Source organism: Tachyglossus aculeatus, chromosome 21 (genome assembly GCF_015852505.1).
Source record: "Tachyglossus aculeatus isolate mTacAcu1 chromosome 21, mTacAcu1.pri, whole genome shotgun sequence".
Taxonomy (NCBI): domain Eukaryota; kingdom Metazoa; phylum Chordata; class Mammalia; order Monotremata; family Tachyglossidae; genus Tachyglossus; species Tachyglossus aculeatus.
In genome coordinates, this window is record NC_052086.1 from 43,422,349 (window position 1) to 43,442,017 (window position 19,669).

Below are 19,669 nucleotides of genomic sequence, written 5' to 3' on the forward strand. Positions count from 1 at the left end.
GGGAGAGGATGGGTGATCACATTTTAGCAATTTTAGCGGATTTTAGTGATGTTGTGAAGGTGGGACCGACAGAATTTGGTGACGGTCTCCTAACTCCCGGACCCTTGTGCTTTCCACGAGGCCACACTGCTTCCCATCTTTGATGGTAATAATAGCAATAATTACTATTAGCATTAGTATCATTGCATCTGTTACACACTTACTATGTGCCAAGCATTGTGCTACGCACTGGGGTAGATACAAGATCATCAGGTCAGACACAGTTCCTGTCCTACATAGGGCTCACAGCCTAAGCAGGAGAGGTGATGGATATTGAATCCCCATTTTACAGATGAGATCATTAAGGCACAGAGAAGTGAAAGACCTAGATTCAGTCCCAGCTCCATCACTTGTCTGCTGTGTGATCTTGGACAGGTCATTTCTCTTCTCCGGGCTTCAGCAACCTCATCTGTAAAATGGAAACAAATCAATCAATCAATCAATCAATCACTCATATTTATTGAGCGCTTACTGTGTGCAGAGCACTGTACTAAGCGCTTGGGAGGTACAAGGTGGCAACACATAGAGACAGTCCCTACCCAACAGTGGGCTCACAGTCTAAAAGGGGAGACAGAGAACAAAACCAGACAGTGAGCCCCAAGTGGGACACGGGCTGTGTCCAACCTGATTATCTTGTATCTACTCTAGCACATAGTACAGTGCCTGGCACACGGTGAGCATGAATACCATTGAAAAAAAGGAACTTACCCACAGTCACCTAGCTGACAGGTGAAAGAGGCGGAATTAGAACCCAGGTCCTCACTTCCAGACCGCTCCTGTCATGGTGTGTTTGTTGAGGGGGGCAGGGGTCCGGGAGGGGAGAGTCCTAGCTGCTGAACACTTGTTTCCCAACACAAGGACCAGATGGGCGGGGAAGCCCGGAGGCCACGGGAGCCTCAGTTTGCTGAGCTGACCAGTGGGGTGCTGGATCTCCCAACACAGGGCCTCATGGCCTTGCCTTCCTGTCCCAACTCCGACGTCGGGGCCTCCCGCCCGCCTCAGATCAATTCGGGTTATTTTGAGTTGAGGAGGGCCGGGGGAGGCGGGGAGGAGGGCAGAAGGACCGCCATGAGGGACGGACAGATGGAGACGGAAAGGCCATCTCCAAATTGCAAATATGTCGATCCGACAGGATCTCACCTTGTTTCATCATTGCACGTTAGCAATAAAACAGGCTTATTTATGGCTCAGAGAGGACTCCATGGATGCACCCTTTCCATCTCTCTCTCGGTCTCTTTTCCTCCGTACCTCATGTCTCTCCTCTCCTTCATGTATCTCGGTCTCCCTCATGTCTTTCCTCTCTCCCTCTCATCTCTCTTTCCCTCATGTCTCTCTCTCTCCCTCACATCTCTCTCTCCCTCATGTCTCTCCTCTCTCCCTCACATCTCTCTCCCTCACATCCATTGCTTAGAACAGTGCTTGGCACACAGTAAGCACTTAAATACCATAATCATTATTATTATTATCTGTCTCGTGACTCTCCTCTTCCCTTCAAATCTCTCTCCCTCATATCTCTCTCATGCCTCTCCTTCCCTTGTGTCTCTCCTCTCTCCCTCCCATCACATCTCTCTAACCTCACATCTCTCCTCTCTCTCCCCCTCACATCTCTCCCTCCATCACATATCTCCTCTCCCTCCCTCTCGTTTCTTCTCTCTTTCCCTCACATCTCTCTTCCTCATCCTCTCCTCTATCCATTATACCTCTCCTTCCCCTGTGTCTCTCCTCTCTCCCTCGCTTATGTCTCTCCCCTTTCCATCCCTCACATACCTCCACTCTCTCCCTCATGTCTCTCCTTTCTTCCTTTCAAATTTTCTCTCTCTCCCCATCAGATTTCTCCTCTCATGTCTCTCCCTCACATCTGTCTTCTCTTCCCCTAATGTCCCTCCTCTCTTACATCTTCTCTCTCCCTCACATCTCTCCTTTCTCTTTCCCTCACTCTCACATCTCCTCTCTCTCACCCACATCTCTCTCTTACAGTTCTCCTTTCCCTCATGAACATCATATCTCTCTCTCCCACATATCCTTCTCTTTTACCCTCCCCTACCTCATCTCTCTCTCTCTCCCTTGTGTCTCCCCTCTCTCTCATTCTGACATCTCTCTCTCTCTCTCCCTCACCCACATCTCTCTCCCTCACATCTCCCCTCTCTCTCTCCTCACGTCTCTCCTCTCCCCCCTCATGTCTCTCCTCTCTCCCAGGCCAAGCAATCATTGCAGTTTTTCCTGATTGACCCCCAAGGGTTTTGGAAAACCTTTTTACTTAAACATATATTGACCCCAGCCTTACTGCAGAGTGAATTATGTCCCAGTTGGCAATCTAAAAATCATAAATTAACTCTCAAACCTGTGGAACTGTCTGCTAATGATATGGGGCAATTGGAGGCTTTATCGATGGAATCTGTCCTGAGGCCTGGCTTAGGCTGAGAGATGCCAGATTCTTGCTCTCTCCTGCTTTCGCTTTTCTCTCCATAAAGTTTCCACACAACTTTAGCACCGGGAATCTCATATGCCTTCTGTCCCAATAGCATTTGGTACATATCAGCGTGGCCTAGTGGATAGAGCAAGGGCCTTGGAGTCAGAAGGACCTGGGTTCTAATCCTGGCTCCACAGCTTGTCTGCTGTGTGACTATGGGCAAGTCACTTCTCTTCTCTGGGCCTCAGTTCCCTCATCTGCAAATTGGGGATTAAGACTGTGAGCCCCATGTGACAAGAAGCAGCATGGCTTAGTGGAAAGAGCACGGGCTTCAGAGTCAGAGGTAATGGGTTCAAATCCCGGCTCTGCCAATTGTCAGTTGTGTGACTTTGGGCAAGCCACTTAACTTCTCTGTGCTTCAGTTACCTCATCTGTAAAATGGGGATTACGACTGTGAGCCCCAAGTGGGACAAACTGATCACCTTGTAACTTCCCCAGCGCTTAGAACAGTGCTTTGCACATAGTTAGCACTTAATAAATGTCATTATTATTATTATTATTATTATTATTATTATTATTATTGTTATTATGTGGAACATGGACCACCTCCAACCTAATTAGCTTGTACCTTCCCCAGTGCTTAGAACACAGTCAGCACTTAACAGATACCATCATCATCATTATTTTTATTATTTTCTTTATTATTATTATTACCTTTCAAACTTCTTTTCCATCCTCCCCCTGTCCTGACTGTGACTTTCCCATCACTGTAGACAGCACCACTATCCTCCCTGTTTAACAAGCCTGTTGTACCCTTGGCATTATCCTCAGTTCATCCCCCTCATTCAACCCAATTATTCAATCTGTCACCAAATCCTGTTGATTCTACCTACACAGCATCACTAAAATCCACCCATTCCTCCCCATCCAAACTGCTACCATGCTGATCCAAGCGCTGATGGTATCCTGTCTCGATTACTGTATCTGCCTCCTCACTATCCTCCCTGCCTCCAGCCTCTCCCCACGCCAGTCCTTACTTCACTCTGCTGCCCAGATCGTTTTTCTACAGAAACATTCAGTTCACATCTCCTCACTCCTCAAGACCCTCCAGTGGATTCCCCTCCACCGCCGCCTCAAACAGAAACTCCTCACCGTTGGCTTCAAAGCACTCGAATCCCCCCACCCCCTCCTACCTCACCTCACTATTTTCCTACTCCAACCCAGCCCTCACGCTTTGCTCCTCTAATAATAATAATGATAATGATAATAATAATAATATGTTCAAAGCACTGTTCTAAGCACTGGGGGGGATACAAAGTGATCAGGTTGTCCCATGTGGGGCTCACAGTCTTAATTCCCATTTTACAGATAAGGGCACTGAAGCACAGAGAAGTGAAGTGACTTGCCCAAAGTCACACAGCCGATAAGTGGCGAAGCCGGGATTAGAACCCATGACCTCTGGCTCATAAACCCGGGCTCTTTCCACTGAGCCACACTGCTTCTCTATGCCAACCTTCGCACTGTACCTCTGTCTCATCTATCTCACTAACAACCGTATCCTCCCTTTGGCCTGTTAACACCCGACAGACCCTCGCTCTCCCACCTTCAAAACCTTATTAAAATCACACCTCCTTCAAGAGGCCTTTCCTGAGAAACCCTTCATTTCTCCTGATTCCTCTCCCTCTGCATCACCCTTGCACTTGGATTTGCAACCTTTTTTCATCCCGCTTTCAGCCCCACAGCACTTAAGTGAAGATCTGTCATTTATTTCTTAACATTCATGCCCGTCTCTCCCTCTAGAATGTAAGCTCCTTGTGGACAGGGAATGTGCTAACCACTCTGATATATTGCTCCACTGTACTCTCCCGAGCACTTAGTACAGTGCTCTGCACACAGCAAGTGCTCAATGAATTCAATTGATTGATTGATAAATACCACTGAATGATTGACTGATGGATGGATGGATGGATTTCTTCCTCTTGCCTACAATTTATTTCACTGGATTCCTTCCCTCACCGGATTCTAAGTCCTTGAGTACAGGGTACTGTCTACTAATGTGGAACAGTGCTTTGCACATAATAAGTGCTTAACAAATGCCATCATTATTATTATTTAATGAAATTGTACTCATTCATTCATTCAATTGTATTTATTGAGTGCTTACTATGTGCAGAGCACCCCTGCTCTGCACATTCCCTGCCCACAACGAGTTTATAGTTTAGGGGGCTGGGGGGAGACAGACATTAATATAAATTTAATTACACATATGTACACAAATGCTATGAAGCTGGGTGGGTGGGGGAATGAACAAATGTACCCTCCCAACCGCTTACTGGATAGAGCACAGGCCTGGGAATCAGAAGGTCATGGGTTCTAATCCGGCACCGCCACTGTCTGCTGTGTGACCTTGGGCAAGTCACTTCACTTCTCTGTGCCTCAGTTATCTCATCTGTAAAATGGGGATTAAGACTGTGAGCCCCAAATGGGACAGGGACTGGGTCCAACCTGATTGCCTTGAATCTGCCCCAGCACTTAGAACAGTGCTTGGCACATAGTAAGCACTTAATGAATACCATTATTATTATTATCATTACTATTATCCTAATCCTGGCTCCACCACTTGTCTGCCGTGTGACCTTGGGTAAATTCATTCAGTCATATTTATTGAGAGCTTACTCTTCGCAGAGCCCTGTACTAAGCTCCTAGCACTGTAGTAAGCTCTGTACTAAAGGCAAATAATGTCACTTCTCTGGGCGTCAGTTCCCTCATCTGAAAGTATTATCATTATTATTATTATTACTACTATTATTACAGTGGTCTGCACACAGTAGACCATAAACTCTTTGAGGGCAGAGATCACGTCTACTAATTCACTGGTACTTTTTCAAGTGCTTCCTCCAGGAAGCCTTCCTTGACTAATTTACCATCTCTCAACCCCATTCTATCATTTAGGTATTCACATCCCCCTCTCCCCCTGGAGCATTTATGTCCATCTCCTTATATTCTGCTGTTTCCTCTGCCTGTAATTTATTTTAAAATCTGTCTCCCCAACTAAATTGAAAGCTCCTCGAGGGCAGGATTCATATTTAGTATCTCTACTGTCCTCTCCCAAGCATTTAGTACAGTGTTCAGCACACACTTGGCTGTCAGCTTTTTGAGTGCAGGGTTTGTGTCTACCAACTCTATAGTATTCTCCCAAGCGTTCAGTACAGTGCCCTGCACACAGCAGACTGTATATCCCTTGAGTTCAAGTGACTGTGCCTACAGACTCTATTTTATTCTCCCAAGCACTCAGTATAGTACATGGTATGTGCTCAACTTGTTTCTACCCAGCGCTTTGTACAATGCTTGGCATTTACTAAGCGCTGAGTAAATGCCATTAAAACAAAACCATTAAAGTAAATGATATTTATTGAGTGCCTACTTTGTGCAAAGCAGTGTACTGAGCACTTGGGAGAGAACAATTCATTCATTGAGAAGCATTGAGAATTCATTGAGAAGCAGCGTGGCTCCTTGGAAACAGCACGGGCTTTGGAGTCAGAGGTCGTGGGTTCGAATCCCGGCTCCCCCACATGTCTGCTGTGTGACCTTGGGCAAGTCACTTAACTTCTCTGAGCCTCAGTTACCTCATCTGTAAAATGGGGATTGACTGTGAGCCCCACATGGGACAACCTGATCATGTTATATCCCCACAGCGCTTAGAACAGTGCTTTGCACATAGTAAGCGCTTAACAAATGCCATCATTATTATTATTATTATTATTCATTCATTCATTCAATCGAATTTATTGAGCACATACTGTGTGCGGAGCACTGCACTAAGCCCTTGGAAAGTACAATTCAGCAGCAAATAGAGACAATCCCTGCCCACAAAGGGCTCACAGTCTGGGGGCAGGGGGGCAGGGAGGGTGAGAGATAGACATTAAAACAGGTAAACAGGCATCAATAGCATTAATATAAATAGAATTATAGATATATACACATCATTGATTAAATAAATTGAATTATAAATATGTACATATATACACACAAGTGCTGTGGGTAGGGTATAGAGCAGAGGAAGGGAGAGCAGTGGAAAAGGGGAGCTTAGTCCGGGAAGGCCTCCTGGAGGAGGTGAGCTTTCAGTAGGGCTTTGAAGGGGGGAAGTGTGCTAGTTTGGCAAATGTGAGGAGGGAGGGCGTTCCAGGCCAGGGGGAGGACGTGGGCCAGGGGTTGGTGGTGGGACAGGTGAGAACGAGGCCCATTGAGAAGGTTGGCAGTGGCAGAGAAGCGGAGTGTGTGGGCTGGGATGGAGAAAGAAAGAAGGGAGGTGAGGTAGGAGGGGGCGAGGGGATGGACAGCTTTGAAGCCAATAGTGAGGAGTTTTGTTTTTTTGATAGGGAGGTTGATAGGCAACCACTGGAGATTTTCGAGGAGGGGAGTGACATGCCCAGAACGTTTCTGTAGAAAGAGAACAGCGTGCCACTAAACACCACTGACTGATTAATTGATTGCCCTTCCAACAGTAAGTGCTCTGTCAGATAATTCATTGGCCCAATAAAGATCTCGGGACAACAAGGGGGAGAGAGCAGGGCCTACTAGTTAGAGCCCGGGCCTAGGAGTTAGAGGGACCTGGGTTCTAATCCCACTCCACCAGGTCCCTGCTGTGTGACCTGGGGCAAGTCACTCACTTCCCTGTGCCTCCGTTACCTCATCTGTAAAATGGAAATTAAGACCTTGAGCCCGTGTGGGACAGGGGCTGTGTCCAATCTGATTTTCCTGTACCCACCCCAGCTCTTAGTAAAGTGTCTGGTACGTAGTAAGCCCTTAAAAAGAAACACATACCTTTCCTTGAAAAATTCCGAACCTACCTCCTCCTCTCCCCGGCCCCTGGACAACTCCCCCTTCCCCCCACCTTCCCTCCCTACTCTTTGCTCCCCCATCTTACCCCTCTTCAACCCCCTCCTACCCCCCTGCCTCCCGGGGTTTTAATCTCCCATCTCAGGCTGTCTGCCTGGTTTTGTTTTGCTAAAAGATTCCTGCTTGTGATCCCTGCACTGGATAAATGAGAAATTTAATCTTATGAGAAATCTCTCCCCTTCACTTCTATAAGGCAAGCTCATTTCCATTTACCAATTCTTTCCAGGAAATAACGCTGAGGACCTACTTGTTTGTTGGCTCTTTGGTTGATGGATAATCAGGCTGGGAAATGCTCTGAGCCCCATAAACTAATCAGCCATTACAGCCCAGCATTCTCCATCTGCCAACCCAAACTTTTTCCCAATCCTGGCTGGTCTGAGGTGGGGTGAGATGGGAGCATTGGGAGGAAAGGGCAGGGGCGGTGGGCTGTCTCGGGAAAACATAAGGCCAGAGGGTAGTGGGCTTGTCCATTACCTCCCTTAGAGAATAGACCACCGATCTCTCCATTTTCCTACTAAAATCCCACTTCCTCCAGGAAGCCTTCCCTGGCTAACATCTTATCACCCCACCTTAGTCTCTCTCCCTTCTAATAATAATTATTACTGTTATTATCATTATAATTATTATGGTACTTGTTTTGGTACTGGGAGAAGCAGCATGACTTAGTGGAAAGAGCCCAGGCTTGGGAATCAAAGGTTGTTGGTTCTAATCCTGGCTCAGCCACTTGTAAACTGTGTGACTTCGGGCAAGTCACTTCATCATCATCATCAATCGTATTTATTGAGCGCTTACTACTTCACTTCTCCAGCCTCAGTGACCTCATCTGAAAAATAGGGATTAAGACTGTGAGCACCACATGGGACAACCTAATTACCTTGTATCTAACCCAGCACTTAGAACAGTGCTTGACACATAGCAAGTGCTTAACAAATTATTATTATTATTATTCATTCATTCATTCAATCGTATTTATTGAGTGCTTACTGTGTGCAGAGCGCTTGGAAAGTACAAGTTGGCAAAATATAGAGACAGTCCCTACCCAACAGTGGGCTCACAGTCTGGCACTTACTATTTGCCAAACCATGTTCTAAGCGCTGGGGTAGATTCAAATCAATTGGGTTGGACACAGTCCCTGTCCAACATGGGGCTCACACTCTTAATCCCCATTTTCCAGATGAGGTAACTGATGTCCGGAGAAGTGAAATGACTTGCTCAAGGTCACACAGCAGATGTGGGGTGGAGCTGGGATTAGAACCCAGGTCCTTCTGACTCCCAGGACAGTGCTCTAGCCATTAAGCCATGCTGCTTCTCTGCATCACCTATGAGTCTGTATCTCTTAAACGCTTTGATACTCACTCCATCTCCACAGTACATAGGTCTATATCCTTATACTCTGCTGATTCCACTATCTGTAATGTATTTCTTTGTCTGTCTCCCCCTGTACATCTAAGATCCTTCAGGGCAGCGATAATAATAATAATAATAATGATGATGATGGTATATGTTATGTGCTTACTATGTGCCAAGCACTGTTCTAAGCACAGGGGTTGATACAAGGTTATCAGGTTGTCCCATGTGGGGCTCACAGCCTTAATCCCCATTTTACAAGTGAGGTAACTGAGGCACAGAGAAGTTAAGTGACTGGCCCAAAGTCACACAGCTGATAAGTGCTTAGTACAGTGCTCTGCACACAGTAAGTGCTCAATAAATACGATTGATGAAGTAGCGGAGTCGGGATTAGAACTCACGACCTCTGACTCCCAAGCCTGCACTCTTTCCACTAAGCCACGCTGCTTCACGTCTACTAATTTTGTTGCATCCTACCAAGTGCTTAGTACAGTGCTCTGCACATAGTATTTGTTCATCGTATTTATTGAGCACTCACTGTGTACAGAGAACTGTGCTAAGCGCTTGGGAAGTACAATTCAGCAACAATTAGAGACAATCCCTGCCCACAACAGTCTCACAGTCTAGAAGGGGGGAGACGTACATCAAAACAAGTAAACAGGCATCAGTAGCATCATTATAAATAGAGTTATAGCTATATATACACATCATTAATATAAATAAATAGAATAATAGATATGTACATACATGCACAAGTGCTGTGGGGTGGGGAGGGCCGTAGATCAAAGGGAGCAAGTCTGGGAGATGGGGAGGGGAAGGGGAGCAGAGGAAAAGATGGGACTTGAGTAGAAGGTAAGCGCTGTAAGAGTAGAGATTGTGTCTACTCTTTTATACCCTTCCAAGTGCTTGGGTCAGTGCTCTGCACACAATAAGGGTACGATTCACTGATTAATTAATTGAGGGAGGGGATTGTCTCTACTCCCTCTACAGACTGAGCCCCCTCCTTCCTCTCCCCCTCCTCCCCCTCCCCATCCCCCCGCCTTACCACCTTCCCCTCCCCACTGCACCTGTATATATGTTTGTACATATTTATTACTCTATTTATTTTACTTGTACATATTTACTATACTATTTATTTTATTTTGTTAATCTGTTCTGTTTTGTTGTCTTCTCCCCCTTCTAGACTGTGAGCCCGCTGTTGGGTAGGGACCGTCTCTATATGTTGCCAACTTGTACTTCCCAAGCGCTTAGTACAGTGCTCTGCACACAGTAAGCACTCAATAAATACGATTGAATGAATGAATGAATGAATGCACTCTCCTAAAACTGAGTCCAGTGCTCTGCACACAGTAAGCACTCAATAAATATGATTTTTGGATTGATTGGTTGGCCCTGACGTTCTGGGCATTTCACCCACCCCCCTCCTCAGAAATCTCCAGTGGTTGCCTATCAACCTTCACATGAAGCAAAAACTCCTCACTCTTGGCTTCAAAGCTGTCCATCCCCTCGCCCCCTCCTACCTCACCTCCCTTCTCTTCTTCTCCATCCCAGCCCACACACTCTGCTCCTCTGCGGCTGCTATCCTCCTCACTGGGCCTCCTTCTCACCTGTCCCACCGCCGACCCCTGGCCCACCTCCCACATCATCATCATCATCATCATCAATAATCGTATTTATTGAGCGCTTACTGTGTGCAGAGCACTGTACTAAGCGCTTGGGAAGTACAAGTTGGCAACGTATAGAGACAGTCCCTACCCAACAGTGGGCTCACAGTCTAAAAGGGGGAGACAGAGAACAAAACCAAACATACTAACAAAATAAAATAAATAGAATAGAATAGATATGTACAAGTAAAATAAATAAATAAATAGAGTAATAAATATGTACAAGCATATATACATATATACAGGTGCTGTGGGGAAGGGAAGGAGGTAAGATGGGGGGATGGAGAGGGGGACGAGGGAGAAGGCTCTGGCCTCTGGCCTGGAGGGCTCTCCCTCCTCAAATCTGCCGAACAGTCACACTCCCCCCTTCAAAGCCCTATTGAGAGCTCACCTCCTCCAGGAGGCCTCCCCAGACTAAGCCCTGCTTTTCCTCTGCTCCCCCTCCCCTCCCCATCGCCCCTCCTGCTCTACCCTCTGCCCCACAGCACTCCTATCTATAATAATAATAATAATAATAATAACAGCAGCATTTATTAAGCGCTTACTATGTGCAGAGCACTGTTCTAAGCGCTGGGGGGGATACAAGGTGATCAGGTTGTCCCACATGGGGCTCACAGTCTTCATCCCCATTTTACAGATGAGGTAACTGAGGCACAGAGAAGTTACGTGACTTGCCCAAAGTCACCCAGCTGACAAGTGGCAGAGCCGGGATTCGAACCCATGACCTCTGACTCCCAAGCCCGGGCTCTTCCAACTGAGCCAGGCTGCTTCTCTATCTATCTATCTATCTATCTATCTATCTATCTATCTATCTATCTCTATATATATGTATATAATTCTATTTATTTATAATTAATGCCTGTTTACTTGTTTTGATGTTCAGGTAGCTATAATTCCTTTTATCTACACTGATGCTATTGATGCTGTTTATACTTGTTTTGATGTCTGTCTCCCCCTTTCTAGACTGTGAGACCGTTTTGGGCAGGGATTGGCTCTCTGTGTTGCTGAACTGTACTTTCCAAGTGCTTAGTACAGTGTTCTGCACACAGAAATCGCTAAATAAATACCATTGTATGAAAGAATGAATGAATGGCTCACTGACATCAGCCAATCCTCCCATCCACCAAAGTGGAGGGTGAAAAATCATCATCCTCAGTCTCCCGAACCCAAGCCCACCTATCACTTGTCCCTGACAGGAACACTCCTCACCCCCACCCCTCATCCCCTCATTCTGGGGTCCGGGGATCTGCCCGTGTTGAGATTATATTGTAGTGTCCCAAGCGCTTAGTACAAGCGCTTAGAGAAGCAGCTAAGAGAAGCAGCATGGCTCAGTGGAAAGATCACGGGCTTTGGAGTCACAGGTCATGGGTTCAAATCCCAGCTCCGCCACTTGTCAGCTGTGTGACTTTGGGCAAGTCACTTAACTTCTCTGGGCCTCAGTAAAATGGGGATTAAGACTGTGAGCCCCCCGTGGGACAACCTGATTACCTTGTAACCTCCCCAGCTCTTAGAACAGTGCTTTGCACATAGTAAGTGCTTAATAAATGCCATTATTATTATTATTATTAATTATTACAAGGAAGTAGTGTGGCTTAATGGAAAGAGCCCCTTGAGAGTCAGAGGATGTGAGTTCTAATCCTGGCTCTGCCACTTGTCTGCTGTGTGACCTTGAGAAAGTCATTTCACTTCTCTGTTCCTTCATTTGTAAAATGGGGATTAAGACCGTGAGCCCCATGTGGAACAGGGACTGTGTCCAGCCTGATTAGCTTGTATCTACCTCAGTGCTTGGCACATACTAAGTGCTCAACAAATACCACAATTACTATTATTATTATTCATTCATTCAATTGTATTTATTGAGAGCTTACTGTGTGCGGAGCGCTTTGCTAAGCGCTTGAGAGAGCACAGTGTAAGAATAAACATGCTCTGTGGTTAGGGATTATTGTCAGCTGTGTGACTTTGGGCAAGTCACTTCACTTCTCTGTGCCTCAGTTCCCTCATCTGTAAAATGGGGATGAAGACTTTGAGCCCCCCGTGGGACAACCTGATCACCTTGTAACCTCCCCAGTGCTTAGAACAGTGCTTCACACACAGTAAGCGCTTAATAAATGCCATCATCATTATTATTATTACTGTTTATATTCAATCAATCAATCACATTTATTGAGCGCTTACTGTGTGCAGAACACTGTACTAAGTGCTTGGGAAGTACAAGTTGGCAACATATAGAGACAGTCCCTACCCAACAATGGGCTCACAGTTTTGTTCTTTCCCAAATGCTTACTACAGTGCTCTGCACAAAGTAGGAGCTTGATAAATACGATTGAATGTATATATGAATGAATGAATATCATCATCAATCGTATTTATTGAGTGCTTACTGTGTGCAGAGCACTGTACTAAGCGCTTGGGAAGTACAATTTGGCAACATATAGAGACAGTCCCTACCCAATAGTGGGCTCACAGTCTAAAAGGGGGAGACAGAGAACAAAACCAAACATACTAACAAAATAAAATAAATAGAATAGATATGTATATACAGTATGATATGAATATACAGGAAGTGCTCAGTAAATAGCACTAAATGATTCCCTGAGGGCTCCAACCTCCCTTTGCCTGCCATGCTCACTTCTGACTTTGTCCCATCGGCGGAGAGGCAGAGCTCTACCTGGGGTCTCCCCTTTCTACAGCCCCCCTCCTAGTACCCCCAGCCCCCAGGATGGAGGGTAAACCACAGATCAAAGAGTTTTCAACACATCCTTCATCTCAGTATTTCCACAGCCCCAGGAAAGGACCCAGAGATAACAAGGGCAGGGGTCTCTCTGAAGCGTGCACATAGAGAATCAATCAATCAATCAATCAATCGTATTTATTGAGCGCTTACTATGTGCAGAGCACTGTACTAAGCACTTGGGAAGTACAAATTGGCAACACATAGAGACAGTCCCTACCCAACAGTGGGCTCACAGTCTAAAAGGGGGAGACAGAGAACAGAACCAAACATAGCAACAAAATAAAATAAATAGGATAGAAATGTACAAGTAAAATAAATAAATAAATAAATAAATAAATAGAGTAATAAATATGTACAACCATATATACATATAACAAGACCTAGTGGAAAGAGCACCAGACTGGGAGTCAGAGGACCAGGGCACATAAATTCTAATCCCAGCCCTGCCACATGCCTGCTGGGTGACCTTGGGCAAGTCACTTAGCTTCTCTGGGCCTGTTACCTCATCTGTAAATTGGGGATTAAGATTGTGAGCCCCGTGAGGGACACAGACTGTGTCCAAACTGACTAGCTTAGGTAGGGAAGCAGTGTGGCTCAGTGGAAAGAGCCCGGGCTTTGGAGTCAGAAGTCATGGGTTCAAATCCCGGCTCCGCCAATTGTCAGCTGTGTGACTTTGGGCGAGTCACTTCACTTCTCTGGGCCTCAGTTACCTCATCTGTCAAATGGGGATGAAGACTGTGAGCCCTCCGTGGGACAGCCACCTAATCACCTTGTAACCTCCCCAGCGCTTAGAACAGGGCTTTGCACATAGTAAGTGCTTAATAAATGCCATCGTTATTATTATTATTATTAGCTTGTATCTACCCCAGGGCTTAGAATAGTGCTTGGTACATAGTAAGCGCTTAACAAATACCACAATTATTACACAGGAACTTCACTCTCCCTGGTGTGGGTGTCTGCTTTAATCTGGGGAAAAATCTCCCATTAATAATAACAATAATAACAATGGGATTTATTAAGTGTTTACTATTTGCAAAGCACTGTACTAAGCGCTGGGAAGGTTACAAGGTGATCAGGTTGTCCCCTGTGGTGCTCACAGTCTTCATCCCCATTTTACAGATGAGGTACCTGAGGCCCAGAGTAGTGAATGTCTCCTCCGGGTTGCTACTCCGGGTTGTCTTCCTCCTCTTCCAGCATGAATATCATAATAATTATGGTACTTGTTAAGTGCTTACTATGTGCTAAGCACTGTTCTAAGAACTGGGGTAGATACAAGGTAATCAGGTTGGACGCAGTCCCATCCCACATGGGGCTCACAGTCTGAATCCTCATTTTACAGATGAGTTAACAGAGGCCCAGAGAAGTGAGGTGACTTGCCCAAGGTTACACAGCAGACCTGTGGCAGAGCTGGAATTAGAACCCAGGTCCTTCTCACTCCCAGGCCCGGGCTTTATCTACTGAGCCATGCTACTTATCATCCATCTATTCCAGTGCTTGACACAAAGTAGGTGCTTTAGAAATACCAGAATTAATTCATTTAGGAGAGTAAGAGCGGAAAGGTAGGTCAATAAGACCGAAGGAGGCAATCCATTAACGAAATTAGTAAATCGGTATTTACATAAATGCTAAGGGTGGCAGTTGGAATGACCAAGAAGGAAAGGAATAGTCAGGGCAGGTTTGAGAGGAACAAGCATTCTATAATAAGAATAATAGTGGCATTTGTTAAGCGCTTACTATGTGCCATCATCATCATCATCATCAATCGTATTTATTGAGCGCTTACTGTGTGCAGAGCACTGTACTAAGTGCTTGGGAAGTACAAGTTGGCAACATATAGAGACAGTCCCTACCCAACAGTGGGCTCACAGTCTAAAAGGCACTGTACTAAGCGCTGGGGTGGATACAAGTAAATTGAGCTGGGCCCAGTCCTTGTCCCATGTGGGGCTCACCGTCTCAATCCCTATTTTGCAGATGAGGTAACTGAGGCACAGAGAAATCAAGTGACTTGCCCTAGGTCACACAGCAGACAAGTGGCGGATCTGCGATTAAAACCTATGCCCTTCTGACGCCCAGGCCCGGGCTCTGCCCACTATGCCATGCTGCTCCACAAAGGGGCAATGCCAGAGAGTCAGACATGAGGCAGCCAAGAGGGAGAAGCAACTAAGGTTTCGGGAGGAGCAGCAAGTGAGAGCTGGGGGCAGTGGGAGAAGAAAACATAAGGGGATGAAGGAAAAATCAGGGGAGAGTCTCAGATCCTGCCAGGGCAGGCTTTCCTGAAGGGAGAAGGTAACTCAAGGGGTGGTATCAGGCCTGGGGCCTCCCATTCTCTCACTGTGGGGGTTCCCCAAGGTTCAGTGCTTGGTCCCCTTCTGTTCTCGATCTACACGCACTCCCTTGGTGACCTCATTCGCTTCCACGGCTTCAACTATCATCTCTACACTGATGACACCCAGATCTACATCTCTGCCCCTGCTCTCTCCCCCTCTCTCCAGGCTCGCATCTCCTCCTGCCTTCAGGACATCTCCATCTGGATGTCTGCCCGCCACCTAAAGCTCAACATGTCGAAGACTGAACTCCTTGTCTTCCCTCCCAAACCTTGCCCTCTCCCTGACTTTCCCATCTCTGTTGACGGCACTACCATCCTTCCCGTCTCACAAGCCCACAACCTTGGTGTCATCCTCGACTCCGCTCTCTCATTCACCCCTCACATCCAAGCCGTGTCCAAAACCTGCCGGTCTCAGCTCTGCAACATTGCCAAGATCCGCCCTTTCCTCTCCATCCCAACCGCTACCCTGCTCATTCAAGCTCTCATCTTATCCCGTCTGGACTACTGCATCAGCCTTCTCTCTGATCTCCCATCCTCGTGTCTCTCTCCACTTCAATCCATACTTCATGCTGCTGCTCGGATTATCTTTGTCCAGAAACGCTCTGGGCATATCACACTCCCCTCTTCAAAAATCTCCAGTGGCTACCAATCAATCTGTGCATCAGGCAGAAACTCCTCACCCTCGGCTTCAAGGCTGTCCATCACCTTGCCCCCTCCTACCTCACCTCCCTTCTCTCCTTCTACAGCCCAGTCCGCACCCTCTGCTTCTCCACCGCTGATCTCCTCACCGTACCTCGCTCTCGCCTGTCCCGCCATAGACCCCCGGCCCACATCATCCCCCGGGCCTGGAATGCCCTCCCTCTGCCCATCCGCCAAGCTAGCTCTCTTCCTCCCTTCAAGGCCCTGCTGAGAGCTCACCTCCTCCAGGAGGCCTTCCCAGACTGAGCCCCTTCCTTCCTCTCCCCCTCGTCCCCCTCTCCATCCCCCCATCTTACCTCCCTTCCTTCCCCACAACACCTGTATATATGTATATATGTTTGTACATTTTTTTTACTCTATTTATTTATTTATTTAATTTATTTGTACATATCTATTCTATTTATTTTATTTTGTTAGTATGTTTGGTTTTGTTCTCTGTCGCCCCCTTTTAGACTGTGAGCCCACTGTTGGGTCGGGACTGTCTCTATATGTTGCCAATTTGTACTTCCCAAGCACTTAGTACAGTGCTCTGCACATAGTAAGTGCTCAATAAATACGATTGATGATGATGGGGCCTCTGAGGAGTCCCACCTCTTCATGCTCCCACCTCCTCAACCCTGCCCCCCTTTCTTTTTCTCTCTGTTTCTCTTTCTCTCTCTGCTAGGATTTTCCATCTCGGGCCTGGTGGGGCCAGGATCTGGGGTAAGGGAGCCTCCATGATGCTTCTCTCTTTGTTTTTTTTATTATTATTATTAGTAATAATAATAATAATGGTGCTTGTTAAATGCTTATTATGTACCACACACTGTTCTAAGTGCTGGGATAGATACAAGTTACTCAGGTTGGACACAGTCCCTGTCCCACAAGGGGTTCACAGTCTTAATCCCCATTTTCCAGATGAGGTAACTGAGGCCCAGAGACTAATAATAATAATAATAATAATAATAATAATAATAATAGTATTTGTTAAGCACTTACTATGTGCCAAGCACTGTTCTAAGCTCTGGGGAGGTTACAAGGTGATCTGGTTGTCCCACAGGGTGCTCACAGTTTTAATCCCCATTTTACAGATGAGGTAATTGAGGAACAGAGAAGTTAAGTGACTTGCCCAAAGTCACACAGCTGACAGTTGGCAGAGCCAGGATTTGAACCCATGACCTCTGACTCCAAAGCCCGTGCTCTTTCCACTGAGCCATGCTGCTTCTCTAATTATGATTATAAATGATGACTGTGCTGTCGGCCTGCGGACAGTAACAGTAGACTGCAACACTCTTCTAGCCCTTCTAGACCGTAAATCTGGTGTGGGCAAGGATTGTCTCTCTTTATTGCTGAATTGTACTTTCCAAGTGCTTAGTACAGTGTTCTGCACCCAATAAACGCTCAGTAAATACAAATGAATGAATGAATGGCAGCTGAGCACTGGACTGAGTGGACTAGGAGGATTGAACCAGAAATGGCAGGGCTCCTGTTCTTTCCGTCCTTTGACTTGGGAGAAGCCCAGAGAGGCTCTACCGCTCTTAGAAGCAGTAGGAGGGTGAGAAGGGAGAGGCAAGGTGGTTATCAATCTGATCTCTCACACTGGACCATGGGATTCATTCATTCAGTCAGTTATTGTCACATTTATTGAGTGCTCACTGTGTGCTGAGCACTGTACTAAGCTCGTGGGAAGTACAATTCAGAATAGAGACAATCCCTTCCCTCAATGGGCTCACAGTCTAGAAGGGGGGGAGACATCAAAACAAGTAAACAGGCATCGGTGGCATTATTATAAATAAAAGGAATTATAGCTATGTAAGCATCATTAAAATAAATAGAATTATAATTATGAATATGTACATACAAGCACAAGTGCTGTGGGGTGGGGAGGGGGATGGAGCAAAGGGAGTGAGTCGGGGCAATGTGGGGGAGAGGGAGGAGAGGAAAATGGGGGGTTTAATCCGGGAAGGCCTCCTGGAGGAGGTGAGCATTCAGCAGGGCTTTGAAGGGGGAAGTCTGCTAGTTTGGTGGATGTGAGGAGGGAAGGCGTTCCAGGCCAGAGGTAGGACGTGGGCCAGGGGTCGCCTGTGGGACAGGCGAGAATGAGGCCCAGTGAGAAAATCCACCCCCCAACACCCCAGCAGGTCTCCCTGAGGGGTGGCAGAGGACTGAGTCCTTCTCAACTTCCTGAATGTGGACCAATGAGCCATGAGAAACTCATTCAGTGGAAAGAGCCCGGGCTTTGGAGTCAGAGGTCATGGGTTAGAATCCCGGCTCCGCCAAATGTCAGCTGGGTGACTTTGGGCAAGTCACTTAACTTCTCTGGGCCCAGTTCCCCCATCTGTAAAATGGGGATTAAGATTGTGAGCCCCCTGTGGGAAAACCTGATCAACTTGTAACCTCCCCAGCACTTAGAACAGTGCTTTGCACATAGTTAGAGCTTAATAAATGCCATCATTATTATTATTATTATCTACCCCAGCGCTAGTCCAGTGTGTGGCACATACTAAGGTGGTTTAGTGGAAAGAGTGCAGATCTGTGAGTCAGAGGACAAGGCTTTTAAATCTGGCTCTGCCATATGACTGCTGTGTTACCTTTGGCAAGTCACTTCAATTTTCTGGGCCTCAGTTATCTCACCTGTAAAAGGGGGACTAAGACTGTGAACCCCATATAGGACAGGGACTGTGTCCAACCTATTTAGCTTGTATCTACATCAGCAATTCCCCCTCTCAGGATGGCACATGGGGAGTTTCCAGTCCTCTGCCAGTCTCTGATACTGGAGGGAGAGGCAAGCAGAGGCCTACCCATTCCATTCCTAGCTTGGCCAGTGGCTAGCGAGAGGAAGGCAATCTGCTCCAAATCAAAACTCACCCGTGTTGGGAGGCAGCAGCATGGGAGAGAGTTGAGGGTTTAGACTCGAGTTTACTGAGCAGAAGGAGGCAATGGTAAACCGCTTCCGGATTTTTCCCAGGAAAACTCTCTGGATCCACTACCGGAACAATTGCAGATGGAGAGCGGAGCGTTCTGGGAGAGATGTGTCTGTGGTCAGACACGACTCAGTGACATAAAACAAGACAAGACCCCAATGATTAGAACAGTGCTTGGCAAATAGCAAGTGCTTAACAAATACTATTATTATTATGTACTTAAAAATACTCCTCTCCCCACGACACCTGCCCCTCTTGCAGTCTACACTGTGGTCCTAGTCTTTCATGCTGCTTGTGTGTTTTAGTTGTTTCGCCTTTCCTTGCCTGTCTGTCGCCCATCCCCCCTCTCTTCCCAAAGTCTCCAATCAGGAGCTCCAGTAAGGCCCGGGACCATGTCTATCCCTTCCTCGTGGATTTCTCTCCACACTCTGTACCTTGGTTACCTCATCCGTAAAATGGGGATTAAGACTGTGACCCCTCTATGGGGCAGGGACAGTGTCCAACCTGATTAACTTGGATCTTTCCTGAGCTTTGTACGGTGCCTAAGCACAGTATCCTGCATGATGCTCAGTCCAGTGCTCAGTACTGTGCTTTGCTCAGTGTTCCAGGCATTCCTCTGCACAGAGTCAGCACTTCCTCAACTTTATT

General features: G+C 46.7%; 1 non-coding gene across 1 annotated transcript; it reads left to right on the plus strand.

Annotated features, from left to right (window-relative positions):
• The first annotated feature begins 18,817 nt into the window (after window positions 1-18,817).
• Window positions 18,818-18,955, plus strand: LOC119943083. The gene has a single exon (XR_005455565.1). It is a non-coding gene; the product is annotated as a small nucleolar RNA SNORA7 (small nucleolar RNA).
• The last annotated feature ends 714 nt before the right edge of the window (window positions 18,956-19,669 follow it).